This window comes from Culex quinquefasciatus, chromosome 1 (assembly GCF_015732765.1).
Source record: "Culex quinquefasciatus strain JHB chromosome 1, VPISU_Cqui_1.0_pri_paternal, whole genome shotgun sequence".
Taxonomy (NCBI): domain Eukaryota; kingdom Metazoa; phylum Arthropoda; class Insecta; order Diptera; family Culicidae; genus Culex; species Culex quinquefasciatus.
The window spans coordinates 102,613,049-102,624,277 of NC_051861.1; the positions used below are offsets into that span (position 1 = coordinate 102,613,049).

The window sequence follows — 11,229 nt, forward strand, 5'->3', positions numbered from 1 at the left end:
TTTGTTGTTGCATGCAAAAGCTAGAGGTGTTGTCACCGTAATTAAAAGGTCATAAAGATGATGTTCGACGCGGGTCGTACACGGGACGATAGTTCTTAGAAGTCGGATTAGATTTGTTTTTCAATTACTTTTTGTAAGAATCATAGGAATAAGAATTAGAGTAAATTTTTAAAACATTTTTATTAGAATAAAAAAACTAAAAAAAACAGAACCATGGCTATGAAGTCAGTGTCGTAGTCGGTGGAGTTGAGTATTTAAAAAAAACCCGAAGTCAAAGTCGTATCTTTGGAAGGATTTTTTGATCGATTTGGTGTAAAAGTTGTTGATATGGATAAGAACTACACTTAGATGCAGATGCAGATGCAATAATTATGTTTCCTGATTTTTGTCAATAAAAATTCATTTTAAAAAAATCATTATTTTTTATTAGCACTTCCCCGGGACAAGCTGATGTTACCGGTGATGATCTCTTTACGCTTCCCGAGTTTTTCTCCCTTGCTGGAGAGATGCTCACGCGTTTTCGTGCCTGCCGGAACAAGGCAGATCCATTCCAAGCTCTTAGTGAGCTGATGATGAAGTACATCTACAACGGATAAGCTGCCTTGTGCAGCGAAGTTTTTCGACGTCAACAGACAAAACAAACTGTGATTCAGTTTTAAGCTTTTTCTATTTCTATCCTTTTCCTTAGCAAATCTCGAAGGTTTTTTTTTTATTTTCCTTATCTTGCCAAATCCGTTGTTAGAATATCCAATTACATCTAAATGAATTATAGTGTAAACCATAGTTGAAAGGAACTCCAAAACTCTATTAGGCTATAAGAAACACGAAATTGTAAATTGATTGTTTACTAATAAACACTAATTGAATTGAATTGAATTATTTTTTATTACTTTTTCTTGAATACGTTTTAAGAAAATAATCTGTTTTTTTAAAGATAGCATTTTACTTTTCAAAAAATTCCAGCAATTTTTGACATAAATATGTATTTATGAAGAAATAGTGATGATAAAATGGTAAACAATATTTTTGACTTTATTTTTATGCAATATCGAATTAAGCAATCAAAAAGCCAAAAAGTATCAAAAAGAAGTTTTTATGAAATGCACCGTTTTCATGTTTAAGCCATTTCATGTATTTTTGATTGTCGCTGTTTTCCATTTTTTTTTTTAAATAGTGTTTGCCCATTTGAAAATTGCAGCGGATAAAATTCTCTGCAATTTGCATTCTTGGACTTTGTTTATAAGGCTTTTGGTTGATGATATGACCATACGAAAATGGAAAAATTAAGAAAAACTTAGATTTTCTCAGTGTTTTTTTTTTTTAATTTCATGCTTTTTCCATGAAACATATTTATTTTGGACATTTTAAAATGGTGGGCTGGATTTTAAAATGGAGAAATCATTTATTTGAAATAGAAGGTAGGTAACGCTGAAAGAAAAAACTTATTATTCACTAAATTTAGAATTCAACCCTATACAGCTCAATTTTTTCGATTTTTTTCTCGTGGCAGGAGATTATTTTGAGCTACTTTTGTCCTTCGAAAATCTGTACTTCTCTTGTTTTATGTTTTTCTTGTTAAATTTTTAGTGTTTTTAATTTGCATTTCAAGTTTATGTTTGTTTCTGATAGTAGGTATTTGGGTTTTTAGATCACTTCATTTTGATTTTTAGTTATTTTATATTTTAAGATCCATTTGTTTATTTCTGATATGTTTAAGGATCTCTGATTCTGAACACAAAACAAAAGATCCATTTTTGATTTATTGCTTGTTTTTCACATTTCAGCAAAACAAATCTGTCATAAATAATTAATTATCATATCTGGAGTTTTTTTTTTTAAAGGTCCAATAAACCAAATTTCCAGTTTTTGCTTTTTGGGTGTTTTTGAAACCGCCTTTAGTCAGGGGTATCAAAAAACACCCAAAAAGCAAAAAACTGAAAATTTGGTTTATTGGACCTTTTCAAAAAAACTCCAGATATGAACTATAGAAAAATGGGTAGAGGCATAGTCTAGGACAATACAAAAATTACTGCATACTTATTTCTACACAAAATATTAAAAATGTTAGTGAATATATTTCGCAAAAAAAAAAAATAAAATGCCTGTATCTTTAATGTACAGTCTGAAACGATTTTGTCCGGATCGGTGCTTTTCCTTTTGAAAATTATCAAGTTTTTTTTTAAAGTACCTACCATAGGACTTAATACTGCAAAATATTTGAATATTTTTGATTAATTTCAGAAAAAAAGTCACAGAACAACAAAAATAATTCATCGTTTTCCAAATATCAAGCTCTAAATGCTGCTATCCCTTTTCAGACTGTAATCCTGAGTCACCCCAGTTGACAGTACTTCAAAAGTTACAAATTACATAAATTACAAACAAAATTGGTGATAACAAAAAAGGGGTGATTTCCTAAAACTCTCAAAAGTTTCAAGGATGATGTTTAAAAAATGCAATTTTCACGGAGACCACTATCCGAAAGCTCTAAATTTCACGAAAAATTCAGGGAGCGTGAAAAATATTAAAAAAAAACTTATAAAATCTTATGTTAAATAACAAGAACGATTTTGGTGTACTTAAATATTTATAAAGCATCCAAGCTAAGTGATTTTTTAAGCTGAAAATTTCCAGTTTTCACGGGGACCATCAACTCAAAACTTCAAAATTCGTAGGAATTTGACGGGACTAAACAAAAAATAATATATTCCAGAAAAGTGTTGATTTTCAAAATTTATATTACATTTTAAAAACTCATGTCATTTATCCTGAATAAATCGAGTTGAATAATCAATTTTCTTTTGGAATTCTACCGCTAAAATGAAATGGTAGTCAATTGTTATTACACGAAGTATACCCTGCACAAATAAACATTATAGTTAGTTTTCAAAAACTCTTTGCTGAACTGTACATTGATATTTCACTAAAAATCAAAATGTATTCAAACGAACCCAATCGTGCTAAAAGAGACTATAAATGCAGGAAAATGCCTTGTTCTCAGTCAAATGCACTTCTATTTTCACAATACATTTCAAATAATTTAAAAAAATATTTTTAAATCCATGAAAACAAAATTAAATAAAAATCAAATATGAAGTATTCTTTATTTTATTTTGAGCTACTATTTGCTCAAAATAACACAAAAAATACTTCGTATTTGATTTTTAATAAATTTTGTTTTCATGGTAGTATGTTTTTTATTGGAATTATTTTTACTTCAATTATACTAATTTAGTTCCTTTCAAATATTGGAGCTCAATTTAAGTGTTCAAAAAGTAAATATCACGTTTTCAATTGAAAACATACCAAGTTCACAATTAAAAACATTGGGGATAGAATATTTGGTATTTTTGTTTATAGGTTTCCAAAAAATCTTTAATTTCACGGGATTTCGCGGAAATTGTGGAATTTCACGTATTTCAACAAAGGTTCAATCGTATGTTTCCGTCACACAACACTTGCAAGATTGTTGTTAATCGATATTACAGCAACGTGTTAATAATAGTGCAATTCTTTTGACGTGGCGCTCGAAATCTCCATGCAAATAACCGTTTTGAGGCAATTAACCTGAGCGACCTGTTCTCAGCACTGGCAGTTGTTAGGGCATCGATTAACAGCTTCCCAACTGTTGTTTTCATCGATTAGCGTGCCATAACTTGATTTTTTATGGTTGATTAAAAGAACAAATTTCACTAACGATTTTTTCTGTTTTTATTTCAGGTAATCTCAAATTTCCAAAACCGAATATGATCAATCTTAGTAACCTAAGGTAATTGTATCAATTTTGCTTTCAACAAAACATCGCAGCAAACAGGTGCTTCCCTAATTTCATCCATTATTCAACGATTACAACTCATTAGGCTTACATTAGGCATCAATTGACATCCGGCGGGTCAGCACAGCTCGCACATCATGGGCAGGACGTCTGAGGTTGAGCAAAATCTTGTAACTTAGTAGTAATTTCTCAGCGCACGTTATTACGTAAACCACGGCGTTCATTACACTCTCGGTTCATCGCGGAGGGTCATCTCCAGCTGTGAACTAACTCATTTTCTCTAATCATACTTTACCTGATCAATAATCTTGATAATTTTTCTCTGAGTGTTTGAAATAGTATTTTTTCGAACCATTTTTGTAGGTTTTTTTTTAAGATTGGTAATTTTTCAAACACTTGTTTTGTTTACAATTTTATTTTGTTTGCTAGACTAATTAAACTGTAATGAACGTTAATTATGAAACAAATATACTAAATACAAAATGAAAAAAATTAAAACAGCTAAAGTTATTCACCCTGTCAATCGTCACGTTCACGACCCACCAACTGTGCAAATTCTGTTCGCACCCTTGTTTAGCGGATGTTGAATTTCTGGCAAATGTTCTACAGCGAAATTGATTTACTGGCAACCCGACAGCTGACAGGATGTTCGATGCTCAGTAGGCCATTAATATTAGAATCCAAATTGGAAACAAAGTTGGTCGTGATTGATTTAGGGTGCTTAATTCAATAATCTTCGAATGAAATTGTTCAATTAAACAAAAATATGTTTGCAATTTTCAAATTACAATTACGCAAAAGAAAAACCCCAGTTCAGTGGAAAAATCTTCCACAGTTAATAACCAGTTTCGATTTAAACCAAAAAAATCCAACTCATGGTGACACGAACAAAAGACCGGGCGCTCCATTCAAGCGTTACGTCACAAAATGACAACCTACGCGTGTGTCACACACACCCACACAGCGTTGGAAAAACCTTGACTCGGGAAAAAACCCACGCCAGCGGAAAAAAAGTGCCACCCAGTTGACCGACTGGGAGAAGAAAACTCACAGCATGTTATTTTCCCTTCAGAGCTGTCAAAAGGGCCGGTCAGTGTTGCCAATCGCGCGCTGCTGACCACCAAGGTCAATCTAGTTGGCGGGATGGGGCGTCTCCTATTCTTGGCGGTGATGACCGCAAAAAAAAACGTTACTTTGTGTGAAGGTTGATGGCCTTTTTTTGGGTGCTTGGGAGGGAGGGATGGAATCACGTTTTGCTTGATTTTTTTTCTTTTGAAATTTTCTCGTTGAGATTAGATGAATGGGGAGCAGATGGATGTTTGCTCTTTTAGCTGTTGGTAAACAATGTTGGGATGGGTTTTGTTTTGGTCTACAATCCCACTCGTTGTTTTCTGTGGAAGATTAGGATTTTTTATCCAATAAAACTCAATTATGTAATGTACGAAAAACCGAAATTCTAAAATTACGTTATTATTTAACCATTCAATTAAATAACACTTAGTCCGTCTTGATCTTAACTAATGTCAACGTTTTATTAGTGTAATGGACGTTGCACATAAAAATCCAGATAGAGTAGAAATCACAGAAATCGCCCACATCACCGGGATACTAGAAAATTTGACCAAAGTTCAATGAATTCAATGACATTCTTCAAAAACGTTGCATAACTATTTACACATCAATTTCGTGCCTCTCATGTTGGCATATAAACACGTTGACTTATAATTACAGCTCATAAAAAGTGTTTTCAACTGAAATCTAAACAATCAAGAATTTAAACATTTCAACGATTTTGTTTTTTTTTTGAAAACAAACACTTTTAGAGGTACTGTACATATAAATTTTACAAAAAATTAAATAAATCAACAAACTTAAATGATTATGAACGCAGAGAAATACATTTAAAATAATTTTGAGCTCGTTGCACTCCAATTTCGATGATTTTTTTAAGTTTTCGAAATAAATGTTTTATATTGGAATAGTTAGGCAAAAAGCAAAACAAAATAATGATTGGACCTTTTAAAAAAACTACATAATAAGAAACAAAGCTGAAATTCAATGCAACAAAACTTCTGTTCGATTTCTGATTTTTTTATAATACGTCTTTTAGAGATGATTTTTGAAGTTTTTGTCACTAAACTCTGGTCTAGATGAAAGAAGTCAGATTGAATTTTAAAAAAATCAAATATCAAGCACAATTTAAAAAAAATGAAACTGTTATCACAAAACACTTTCGATGAATTCATGGACTTTGTTTTTCTTTTTTTTTTCGACCTTTGGTCCGAAAATTCATAGCTTATAAAAGAAAATGTCTATGTTTAGCAATAACTTTTTTTTGCGATTTATTTTGTTGAAAACGATTTAGGGAAACAAAATTCTTAAATAAAAATTTGCATTAGCCAAATAATCTATTTTCCACATCATGGGGATACTCAAAAATTGGAAAAATTAAATAACAATAAAAGAAACTGACGAAATTTTTAAAAATTTATTATTTTTATTGAATTTTTACAATGTTTGCTCAAAATTTCTTTAAAACGCAGTTTTCATAAAAAAAATAATAAAATAGGTTTAAAAACTCTACCATGTTTCGTATACAGGAAAAAAAATTAGAAGGGACTTTAATTAATTTTTTGAGAAAGCATCCAAAACGTGTAATTTTTTCAAATAGAATGAAACATTTCATTTTAAAATTTCATGTTTTTTAGAGCTTCGCCATGGAAAATAAAGATATGTTGTATCCAGGGCTGCGGAGTCGGGTCATGTTTTAGCCGACTCCGACTCCGACTCCGACTCCGACTCCGACTCCAGCTTTCTGAGATTAGCCGACTCCGACTCCGACTCCGGCTTTCAGCTCGAACCGACTCCGACTCCAACTCCAACTCCGGCCTACAAATTCTAGCCGACTCCGACTCCAGCTTTCAACAAATGGTTAGCTCCGACTCCGGCTCCACATATTTTTAAATGTTTCTAAAGTTACTTGACTATTATTTTGAAAACATTGATAAATAGGATTATTTAAATACTCTCTAATTGTTATGTATTTCTCACTGAACATAAGTTCAAATCACAAAACTGAAAAAAAATCCAGGTGACAAGTTTTAAACGTAATTGAAAAAGAAATCAAAAAATATCTCCAGTTTTGAAATCATTTTCACAAGAGCAATTCAGAAGTATGGACTAAAATTTTGCCGACGATATATGATTTGTTAAAAAAGTGATTTTTGTGAAAAAAATAAATCATGTACTTAAAATTTTTTGATCTCCTTTTTATGTAAAATCGAATTTGCAATCGAAAAGTACTTTACACATTTTTTATTACGTGCACCGTTTTAAAAATATAGCATTCAAAGTTAAATTTTGTCCGAAAAATTCCGTTTTTATTTTTTTTAAAATAGTGTCCATGATTGTACATTTTTGAAAATATTTTTTTCGAAAAGTTCAGAAAATTTCCTACTTTTTTGTCTAAGAAGATTGGACCACTGGTTGCTGAGATATAGCGGATTAAAGAACCAGGAAAATTGATTTAATATGTCTAACCCAAACAACCCTTCATTTTCTAATGTCTATAAATCGGCAATGAATGGTCTGATTTTCAATAAAGAAAAATGAAACATCCGTGAAATTTTCTAAATACTAACATTTCAAAAGGGCCAAACATTCATTATTTTTAGAAATATACATTTTAAAAAGCAAAAGCGGATTTTTTCGGCAAAAAATCTGCTTTGAATGGATATATTTTTAAAACGATGCACTTAATCAAAAAATGTGTGAAGTACTTTTCGATGGCAAATTCGATTTTACATAAAAAATTAGTTCAGAAAATGTCATGTACAAGATTTCAATTTTTACATAAATCACTCTTAAAAAATCATAACTCTTCGACAAAATTTTGGTCCATACTTCAAAATGGCTTAAAAGATGCGGGATGTCCCCTAAAATATACAAAAAAAAACTTAAAAAAAAAAATAAAATACCGATTTTGGGAAATTGAAATTTGTTAAATCAAAGGTAATTAGATAATCACCAATTTTTTGTCCGTGAACCTGTTTTTTAATAGTTCTCATCAATACCTACAATTTTGTCGAAGACACCAAATCAATCAAAGAATTCCTTGAAAAGTTACAGATCTTCGAATGTTTACGTTTCATATTTATATGAACTTCTGTCAAAATTGTATGGAGATTAATTGAAGTGAATCAATGACACAAGATGGTTTCTTCTGGGAAGGTCCCCATAAAGTTTGAGTCAAATAGAAAAAAACAGAAAAAATAGGTTGAAATCGGCCAAATTCGTAGAGAATTGCTTATCTGCTAAATCTATTTAAAAAAAGAAATAATGGCAGCGCAATGCATGCGACTTAAAAAAACAATTAAAAAATAAGAAGTTTTGTGAATTAACCTGCACTATAACAAATACTGAACAATAACAAAAAACATAATTTTTGTTGAAGTTTAGAAAACTCCGACTCCAACTCCGACTCCGGGTTATCAGAAATTTTCGGCTCCGACTCTGACTCCAGCTTATAAAATTTAGCCGACTCCGACTCCGGCTCCGACTCCAGCTGTTCGATTTTTGACGACTCCGACTCCGACTCCAGGTCCCCAAAAAGACCCGACTCCACCGACTCCGGCTCCGACTCCGACTCCGACTCCACAGCCCTGGTTGTATTATCTTAATAAGAGCATCAAGTATTGGGTAAAAAATATTTTCTTTAAAATCTATTTTTTTCCAAGTTAAAAATAAGTACATGTAAACAAACTCAAACTCTTAACATTAGTATGAATGCTCACTTAACCCTCTACAACCCAACCCCGCCTTTGGACGGGCTTCGATTTAAAAAAAATCGCCAAAAATCCATTTTCAACCAAGTTTTGTTCTTTAAAAAGTATTGGAAAGAAGAACTCTTCAAATTTTAGAAAATTTAAGGGTTGGAAGTTTCACTTGTTTTATATGACTTTGCCATTGCTTTTAAAAGTATCCTATATTTTAAATAAAAAGAAGTGGCAGTAATTTTTGTATTGCCCCAGACTATGCCTCTACGCATTTTTTTTTACAATGTAAATGATAATGGTGCCATTTTATAGCAGAAAATGTGAAAAACAAGCAAAAAATTGAAAAAAATGACTGTAAAAACAAGAAAAAATAGTTAGGCAAAATGTAATGACAGGAAGTGAAAGAATAGGCCAAATACTACTAAATTCAAAATATTTTTAAACAAGCACAAGCATTCTAAATATGATTATTAATGCATTCATTTAAGATTGTTCTCAGTTGATTAGACTTCTATTTTCATTGAAATTATGAAGTTTTTGTGGAAAAATATTTTTTTGCTCCCTGATTTTTCAGACCAATTTATACACGGCGTGTTTTCTGGGCAACCTTAAGGAGAAAAAATAGTCATCACTACTTTCAAAAGTGTCTTATAGGAAATTTTCTCAGCTTTCCAATGCTTCTAAGAGCGAAATGTTTCATCGGGAAATTTCTGAGATATCTCTATTTTAAGTTTTTTTCTTTTAAAATCCTTGATCATTTATTGGAAACATTTATATAACAGTCCAGGAAACTTGTCAAATGATGTGTTTCATGTGTATTTTACTGACCAAAATGTGCAAAATAAGACAAGAAACAACTTTGTAGAAGGTGGCAAACCGCTAAACATTTTGAAAATTAAGTTTTAACCGAATTTTTGAATATGTGGGATTTATTCAAATAATAAAATAATAAAACCGTATTGAAAATTTCAATTTGAAATATTATTTTTAAAAGAACAAATAGATTATTACATAATTGTTGTGTACAAATAACACCGGTCTGCTCTGATTCAGCTTGGAATTAGCTGATACAACCGAAATTTCTACAGGTTTGAGATTGATAGGGTATTACAAGATTTTTATGAATAAATATCATATTTCCTTAATCAAACACTAACTAGTTGCATGGATACAAAACATGTTTTATACTCGAAATTATACTGCAAATTACTGTTGCTAGCTTTAGGAGAAATACTTTTCATTAGTATGAAATGATTGTTTCAGTTTTTTTGTATTAAATGATCAAGGAATTAGCAATATTTTAGAAGTTTATAAGACTCTCATCTTGAATCTCATCTTAAAAATATATATATGTCTTGATTTTTGTTCAAATAGTTTGGAAAGAAAGTTTCTGTTAGATTTTTTTTTGTTAAAATACTATTCAATTTTTGTTCAAACAAAAATAAATGTTTGTGACGGTGTTTTTAGAATTCTGAATTGGAAGACTCGAGTTTTATTGCTACTTTTAGGTGCATTTTCTACAGAAAACATTTAATAAAATTTTATCTTTATTTTATACTCATGAAAATATGACTTTTGAAGCTTGCTACAGTAATATGTAGTACATTTTCGATTTCAAATCATATTTGTATTTATGTTCCTGGTTAAAGTTTGCTTAAGAAAATATCAAATTTATTCATTAAAATTCAATAATACCATCACAAACCAGCCAAAGTTTAGGTTGAACAAGCTAAATCAGAGCAGACACGTGGTATTTGTATACAAAAATATGTAATTATCAAATAATTCTTGTAAAAAAATACATTTTTACACTGTTTTTTGATTTTAATTTCTGAATAATTCCCATATATTCTGTCGCAGATAAGGCGTGTACATTATATTGTTTCGTAGAAATAGCTTTGAATATGAGAATTAGTGCGAAATATTTTAGAGAAGTCATTTATGACCATTTGCATTATTAGTGCCGAATTTCGGACGAGCGACGACGCACACGAAGTGAGCAACATCGGTGTGCTTTTAAATAGACCAGCAGCGCGTGTGCGACTGTATTAGTGCGTCGCAAGCGTCGAGTGTAGACGGCGCAACGCGAAGCGTTGGTGTTGAAAGAGAGAAAGCGATACGAACGAAAGCAACGATTCTGAAGAGCGTTGAAGGCGCGCGACGCGCGTGGTAGGAATGAGAGGGTTTTGCGTGTGTCTGTGCACTTCGGATCGTTGGTAGCGGGAGAGGATCTTTGATGCATCGCAGTTCAGAGCGTGATCTTTAGTCTGGTGTTTAGTGTAGAAGCGAGCAGTCTTGTTTCAAGTGGTGGGTGGTGGGATCTTGAAATAAAGAGAAGACTTTCGCTCGGGTTAGGTCAAAATCTACGACATATTCCAAAACTTTTTTTTTGTTGCCCAATGCATTGGGTTAAGTTCACTGCGACCACCTGAGAATTCAAAAACTTAGACAAAACATAATTTTCAAAATGTTTAGCGGTTTGCATCCTTCTACAAAGTTGTTTCTTGTCTTACTCATCAAAATGTGCATACATTTTGATGAGTAAATGACTCATGAAACAAATCATTTGTTAAGTTTTCTGAACTGTTAGTATAAAGTTTCCAGTAAATAATGAAGGAATTTAAAACCTTAAAACTTGAAATAGAGATATCTCAGAAATTTCCCGATGAAACATTTCGC

General features: G+C 31.5%; 1 protein-coding gene across 2 annotated transcripts in view; it reads left to right on the plus strand.

The window, feature by feature from the left end:
• Nucleotides 1-11,229, plus strand: part of LOC6040732 (muscle-specific protein 20) — a 91,019-nt gene that overhangs the window by 44,968 nt on the left and 34,822 nt on the right. The window lies entirely within an intron of this gene.